The following is a 7,627-nucleotide window of genomic DNA, read 5'->3' as shown; positions in this document are numbered from 1 at the left end:
AAAATATCCAGATAAATATAAATATACAGTATTGCAAAAACATCAGCGGAATAAATAAATGTGAAATGGACCTGACATAATGTACAATTAAACGGCATGCAGACAAATTAGATTATAATGTTTTTACATGTACAATGACTTCTCTGTATAAATGATTACAACCTTTAGAACTTATTATCAGTTTTCATTCCAAAAGATTTTGACTTGGTTGATTAACTGATCTTCATAATTTATGTTGGCGCTTTGCCTAAGATTGTGTAATCATGTCTTTTATTGCACTATTTGTATAATATTTCCTTATACATTCTTGTATAAAACACAAAATAAAATTATTCAACATTTCTAATCAGGACATCTAAAATAAATTTTATTTGCATTTCCTTTATGACTTCATCAAGGCCTTTATTTCAAGACCTTAACCTCTTGTTAAAACCTGGGATGAAACCCAGAGATGTTGTACATTTCATTTTGAACAATCTGAAGTTGTTTGCAAAATATGAAGTATCCAGTATTGAAAATTTCTTTCAGGCATCTGTTCTTTATAATACAATTATTTCAATGCTCTTTAAAAAAAGACTTAGTAGAAAAGAACTAGAGCATACATTCAAAATTTATGATTAAAAACATTTATATCTGTTTTTATCTCTTTACCTGTGTATGCAAGGTAACATGCAAAAAGACTGTGTGCTTCATGAGTATCATTACATGTACACTTTAACTTTTAGAAATAGTCCTAAATGATGAAGATAGATAAAGATAGACAAAGAGAGTGAGGAAACAAATCATATTAATATATTCTATAAAATATTACTTTGAATTTTAACCCATCTCAGATTATATTAATGTGTGACATGCACACAGAATGAGACAGTGTTGGAGAAACTGAAGCTAACTCTTAAAATATCAACTGCCTTTTGTCATCTATGGATGCTACAGGACCTGTTGAATTTCTACAGCACTTCAGTGTACTGTACTGGACCCCAGCATCTGATTTCTTGTTTACCAATACTTTAGGACTGTCCTTTTCTTCATAGAGCATATAAGTAAAATTGTACCATGTTATTTATAGTTTATCCCTCAGTTAAAAAAAAAAAGAGTGATAGCTTAAGTTAACAAGAGAATAAATAGGGGATATCTGTTGTACTGGTAAAAAGTCATCTGATTTATATTGGCTTGCGCCACTGATGTAAATGGGAGGGAAATTTTAAAATTCTTTTGAAGTTTCATATCGTACAAGAATGATTGGGGGGGGGGGTGTAATGGTATTATATTTTACGTTTATTTTCAGAATGAAATGCTAAAACTTTTAAAGCTAGTTAGGCAGATGATTCCCCTGCTACATTATTTTTATTCTCTGAATAGTCAGAATTTATGTTGGTTATGTACCTTTAATCTTTGCTCAGTAAATTACGGTACATTGTTTGACCTGCTGAGTTTCTCCAGTATTTTGTGTTTACTTCAACCATGGTGTCTGCAGTCTTGTTATACTTAAAAGTAAAAGTACCATCACTCAATACTACTTTTAGAATGTTACATACATGAAATTCTTTAACTTTTGTCTACGAAAGGCAGACAGAGAGTCGCCACTTTGGCCAGCATCCCTCATAGAAGCTTAGAGCATTTGGTGTTCCTAGGGAGTCTCCCCTTGAAGTACTGACCAGTCCTGAGCCTGCTTAGCTTCCGAGATCAGACAATCTCAGGCACATTCAGGCTACTAGGTGCTGTTCTCAGGCGTATTTAGGTTATTAGGTTCTATAAAAGGTTAACACACCTGCACCCTTACATTGCTTGCTGATTCAACTTCATTGTAACCTTCTGTAAGAATCTGCTTGCCCTCAGGCCTTGACAAATACTTAGAATCTGGATTCCCTAACATTCCAGGCTTAGCTGAACAAAGTAAACCATAAAAACTTTGTGATGAAGAACAGAATATGTACTGAAATTTGATATAATCACTATTGTCAATGGCAATGCTCAATGACAATAATGCAATTATGGTAGCAATATATCTGAACTTCAAATAAAATCAGAAACTATTTATATGCTGTCCATAAATTATTACATTAACATATGAATATATAAAACATTTGTTTCTCAAAGTTAATCATGGCCAAATGATGTCATGAACTATTATTATTTGCCATGATCAATAGAAATATAAATTCTATTGCAATTAATCTGCAATGAGACAATTTAAAAGGTGAGAAGTTTGGGAAGTAGCATCTAATTATGTTTATTTACATTATTTGCTGACAGGAGGAGCAAAAAGTCTTCCACTCTTCCATGCACTTCACTCCTGACTCCACTATCCCCCTTCAGTCCCAGATCCTAAACCACCCATAGAAATATCAAGACTCTGACTGATGAAAATATGATCAAATTGTTTTGAATAGATCCTTCTGTTTAATCCAGCAGGACATATGGTGCAAAGGTTTTCTGTCCGCAAACCTTTACCCCACTGGTTTTTTAAAAATTGCTTACTGTCCCTTCTCTGCACTATTTAATGTTACCCTCAGATTAATTCCATGCATTGCAATTCATAATGCTTACCTTGCCTGATACAAGATCATCCTTGCTTTTCCTATAGTTGAAAGTCCCCTCCTGTGTTCTTCTGATTCTGTTAGGGTTTAGAAATGCCATTTATTTTTTTTTTAGTTATAGGTAAATGGCATAAAAGTTGTGGTACAATATATTACAAGTTTGATATTACCCCTTAGAGAAACAAATCCAAGCAGAGTGAAGGCTTTTTCAGGTGTCCATCTCATTACAACTTGAATTTATATTGACTGCAGCATAATTCCCCTTTTAAAAACAGAACTACACTTCAATTGCAAATGACCAGGAAACTCTTTCACAAAATGTCAGCAAATCTTCTAGCATCTTACGAAAAGTGAACTTTCTTCCAAACTGAAAGGAAACCAACTGTAAATGGAGCAACAATAATTGTACTTGAGTAAAGACCCACAGAAATCCTTTGTGACGTCAGCTAGCCATGGTATAAATAAGCATTCATAGAAGTATACTAGAGTTGCAAATTACTAGGGTCTCCCAAGAACATTCACAACATGAAACAGCAGTAAATGTAAAAAAAAACACTTGGACTAACAACAGAACAGTATTTTAGTTACACTTGCAGTACATTTCTCAATCTATCAGACTACACAATAGTCTGATATTTGGAGAGAGGTGATTGCCATCCAAGGGAAATGTACAATCAAAGTAAATAAACAGCATTCAGAAACCAAACTAATAAATGTCACCAGTTATTGGAGTCTGGCTTCAGCCTTACATCACAACACAGAGTACAATTATAATATGGACTACTTTTGATTTTGATTTGATTGCTGGTTGAAGACACTGTCAATTACGTGCCAAGTATGAAACTTTACAAAAAAAACCGAGAAAATGCTGGAAACACTCAGCAGATCAGGTAGCATCCATGGAAAGAACAACCAGGTTAATGTTTCAAGGCATTAGTTCTAAAGAAGGGTGTCAGATCTGAAACATTATTTCTGCTTCTCTTTCCACAGATGTAGCATTTTTGTTATTTCAGATTTCCAGCATTTGGAGTTTTTCTTTAGATTTTTGTGAAAATTTACAAATCTCCAGCAGGGCAACAGGTCTCCCTCAGTTGAGGGACTGTGCCAATCAGATCAACTGAGAAAGAGGATTCAAGGGATCCTCAGGCACTTTGATTTTCTCCCAAATCTTCCTTTTAACCATAATGACCATATAACAAATACAGCACGGAAACAGGCCATTTTGGCCCTTCTAGTCCACACTGAACTAAGTACTCTCCTCTAGTCCCACCTACCTACACCCTGCCCATAATCCTCCTTTCTCCTCCCATCCAAATACCTAACCAAATTTTCCTTAAATGACAAAATTGACCTTGCCACCATTACTTCTCCTGGTTGGCAGCTGAGGGGGAGAAGTGACCAGAGGTGATGAGGTTGAAGATGATGTTGGAGACAGTGGCTTGATATGCCATGGTGGGGTCCTGTGGAAGGGGTAGGTAGGAGTAGGTGTCTGAGAGCTGGCAACTGGCCTTAATAAGGTAGAAGTCAGTGCACCAAACCAGAACAGCACCACGCTTATCTGTGGGTTTGATGGTGAGGTTGGGATGGTAAGAGGGCAGAGCATTCAGAGGAAGTAAGGTTAGAATACGAGAGGGGGTCGGTGGTGAAGTTGAGACTGTTGATGTTTTGGGGGAAGTTGGAAATAAAAAGGTTCAGAGCAGGCAGTTGGCCAGGATGAGGTATCCAGGAGGAGGAAGAAGGCTTAAAGTGGGAGAAAAGGTTTGGGTCGGGAGGGGGGGTGGGGGTTGGAGAGTCATGGTCATGGAAATGATGTCTGAGGTGGAGCGGAGAGAGTGGGATCCAGTAGTGAGATCAGGACTACAGATGGAGTTTTTGTCAGGAGCCACGTGTTTGGAATCAGCATTGGATACTGTTGATGGATGACCTACCAGGGACAGGCCATAGAGATCAGATCTCTAGCATGCAGTCTCGTCCTGTGGCTAAGGAGGGAAAGGAGAAGAAGAGGCAAGCTGTAGTGATAGGGGATTCCATAGTTAGGGGGACAGATAAGAGGTTCTGTGGAAGGGATCAAAAATCCCGAATGGTATGTTGCCTCGCTGGTGCAGGGGTCCAAGATATCTCAGACTGAGTTCATGACATTCTCAGGAGGGAAGGTGAGCAGCCAGATGTCATGGTTCATGTAGGGAACCAATGACCATGGGTACGAAGAGTGAGGTGGTCCTGCAAGGAGTGTTCATGTAGTTAGGCATTAGGTTGGACACCAGCTCCAGGCTTTTGATTTCAGGATTGCTTGCCATGCCACATACCAATGAGGTTAGAAATAGGTGAATACTGCAGGTTAGCACATGGCTAAAGATATGGTGAGGGAGGGAGGGCTTCAGATTTCTGGATCATTGGGCCATCTTCCAGGGAAGATGGGACTTGTTCCAATGAGGCAGCTTGCATCTGAACTGCAGGGAAACTAAAATCCTAACTAGAAGGTATTCTAGTCTTGCTGGGGGGGGGGGGGGTGGGTGGGGGGGTAGGGGGGTTAAACTAAATTTTCAGGAGGATGGGAACCAGAGAACTAGAGCAGATAGAGTGGAGGAAGGTAAAGATGATGTGAAAATTGCATGCATTGTTAGATGTCAATGTATGTGGTGGAAATGTTCTCACATTCATCTATTTCAATGCAAGGAGTATTGTAGGATTAGCAGATGAGCTGAGAGAATGGATTGCCACGTGGAATTATGGCAATGTGATCATTAGTGAAACGGTTGCAGGAGGGGCAGGACAGGCAGCTCAATGTTCCAGACATCTGTTGCATCAGATGTGATAGGGATGGGAGGGGAGGGGAAGGAAAGGCATTGCTCATCAAGGAAAATATCACATCTGTGTTCAGGCCGAATAGATCAGAGGGCTCAACTATTGAGGATATATAGGTGAACCTGATGAATGGGAAAGGAATGACCACATTCACGAGACATACCTTTCCTGTTGATCAGGTCTCACTCATGTAACCTCAGTATTATATAACACCCAATATTTAATGTAAATTGGAGGAGCAAATCTGTAAAGAGATAGCAGACACCTGCAGAAAACAAGGTTGTAATAGTAGATTTTAATTTTTCACATATTGTCTGGGACTTCTATACTTTAAAAGGGCTGGATGGCTTGGAACTTTTCAAACGTATTCAGGAATGTTTTCTAAATCAATATATAGAGGTACCAACTAGGGAGAATTAAATACTGGATCTGCTATCAGGGAATAAGACAGGACAGGTGACATTTTTGGGTCCAGTGATGATAATGCCATTAGTTTCAAAATTAAATATGGAAAAGGATAGGGCTGGGCATTTGGTTGAGATTCTAAATTGTAGGAAGGCGAACTTGGAGGAAATGAGAAAAGACCTAGAATGCATGGATTTGGATAAGTTGATTTTGGGCAAGGATGTGTGAGGTAAGTGGAAGACCTCCAAAGGTAACATTGATGTCATGGAACCTATACAGATTAAAGAGGAGGAAATGCTTGATGTATTAAATGGATAAATCTCCAGGGCCTAACAAGATATTCCCTCGTACCTTGAAGGAGGCTAGTGTAGAAATTGCAGGGGTTCTGGCAGAAATATTTAACATATCATTAGTAACAGATGTGGCGCTGGAGAATTTGAGGGTAACTCACAAGGTTGCATTGTTTTAAAAGAGCATCAAAAGTAACCCTGGAAATTATAGGCCAGTGAGCTTGACATCAGTAGTAGTTTAATTATTGGAAGGTGTTTTAAGAGATCAGATACATAATTATTCGGATAACCAGAAACTGATTAGGGATAGTCAACATGGCTTTGTGCATGGTAGATGGTGTTTAATCAATCTTGTTGTGCTTTCTGAGGAGGTTACCAGAAACATTGACAAAAGAAAGGCTGGAAATATTGTCTATATGGATTTTAGTAAGGCCTTTGACAAGGTCCCACATGGGAGGTTAGTTAGGCAGGTGCACACATTAGGTATTCATGGTGAAGTAATGACTAGAATTGACAATGGCTGAATGGCAGAAGCCAGAGAGTAGTGGTGGATGATTGCTTCTCACAATGGAGGCCTGTGACTAGTGATGTGCCTCAGGGATTAATGCTGGAACTATTGTTGTTTGTCATCTATATCAATGATCTGGATGGCAATGTGGTAAATTGGATCAGCAAGTTTGTAGATGACATTAAGATTGTGGACAGCAGAGAAGGTTTTCAAAGCTTGCAGAGGGATCTGGATCAGCTTGAAAAATGGGCTGAAAATGGAAGATGGAATTTAATGCAGACAAATATGAGGTGTTGCATTTTGGAAGGACAAACCAAGAAAGGACATAAATGGTAAATGGTGGGACACTGAGGAGTGCAGTAGAAAAGAGGGATCTGGGAATACAAAAACATAGTTACCTGAAAGTAGCATCACAGGTAGATAGGGCTGTAAAGAGAATTTTTTGCATATTGGCCTTCATAAATCAAAATATTGAGAATAGGAGTTTGGATGTTATGGAAAGTTGTATAAAACATTGATGAGGACAAATTTGGAGTATTATGTACATTTATGGCCACCGAACTGTAGGTAATATATCAATAAGATAGAAAAAGGGGAGAGAAGATTTACTAGGATGTTGCCTGGACTTCAGGAATTGAGTTACAAGGAAAGGTTAAACAAGTTAAGACTTTAAGTGATATACGTCTTGTTTAAGTTTAGAAAAAATTAGATGTGCCATTATAGGGTCAAATATTAGCTTCCAAAAGACGTGGGGCCCATTTATGGACTATTATCCAAACCTAAAGGATTAGGGTTGTTCTGAAGCTTTGGTGCTGTGCTATCCATCTTGAGGTTATTAATACGTGTGACAGATTTTAACTTTGCTTAGTGGTAGGGGGTCGGAATTGTAAGGTTTTTTTTCCCCTCTCTCTTTTTGAATTTTATAATACAATATATAACTGTACTGTTAAAAAAAATGAAACCCACACTAGTTTTCCTGCACAATTCTTTCTGATCTTCATTGAGAACTGCAAACATCTTTGATTAATTCAGTATCCTGAAAAAGACCCAACATTTCAGAGGCATTTTTGATGAGATAG

At 38.2% G+C, this 7,627-nt stretch overlaps 1 long non-coding RNA gene across 1 annotated transcript; it reads right to left on the bottom strand.

Moving 5' to 3' along the window:
- Nucleotides 1–670: 670 nt before the first annotated feature.
- LOC138753457 (uncharacterized) lies at nucleotides 671–2,781 on the bottom strand. The gene is made up of 3 exons (XR_011351183.1): nucleotides 2,711–2,781; nucleotides 2,551–2,617; nucleotides 671–733 (listed from the first exon to the last, which is right to left on the bottom strand). It is a non-coding gene; the product is annotated as an uncharacterized lncRNA (long non-coding RNA).
- Nucleotides 2,782–7,627: the final 4,846 nt, after the last annotated feature.

This window comes from Narcine bancroftii, chromosome 1 (genome assembly GCF_036971445.1).
Source record: "Narcine bancroftii isolate sNarBan1 chromosome 1, sNarBan1.hap1, whole genome shotgun sequence".
Taxonomy (NCBI): Eukaryota; Metazoa; Chordata; class Chondrichthyes; order Torpediniformes; family Narcinidae; genus Narcine; species Narcine bancroftii.
Note: the sequence above shows the minus strand (reverse complement) of the source record. Positions and strands in the feature narration are given on the sequence as shown.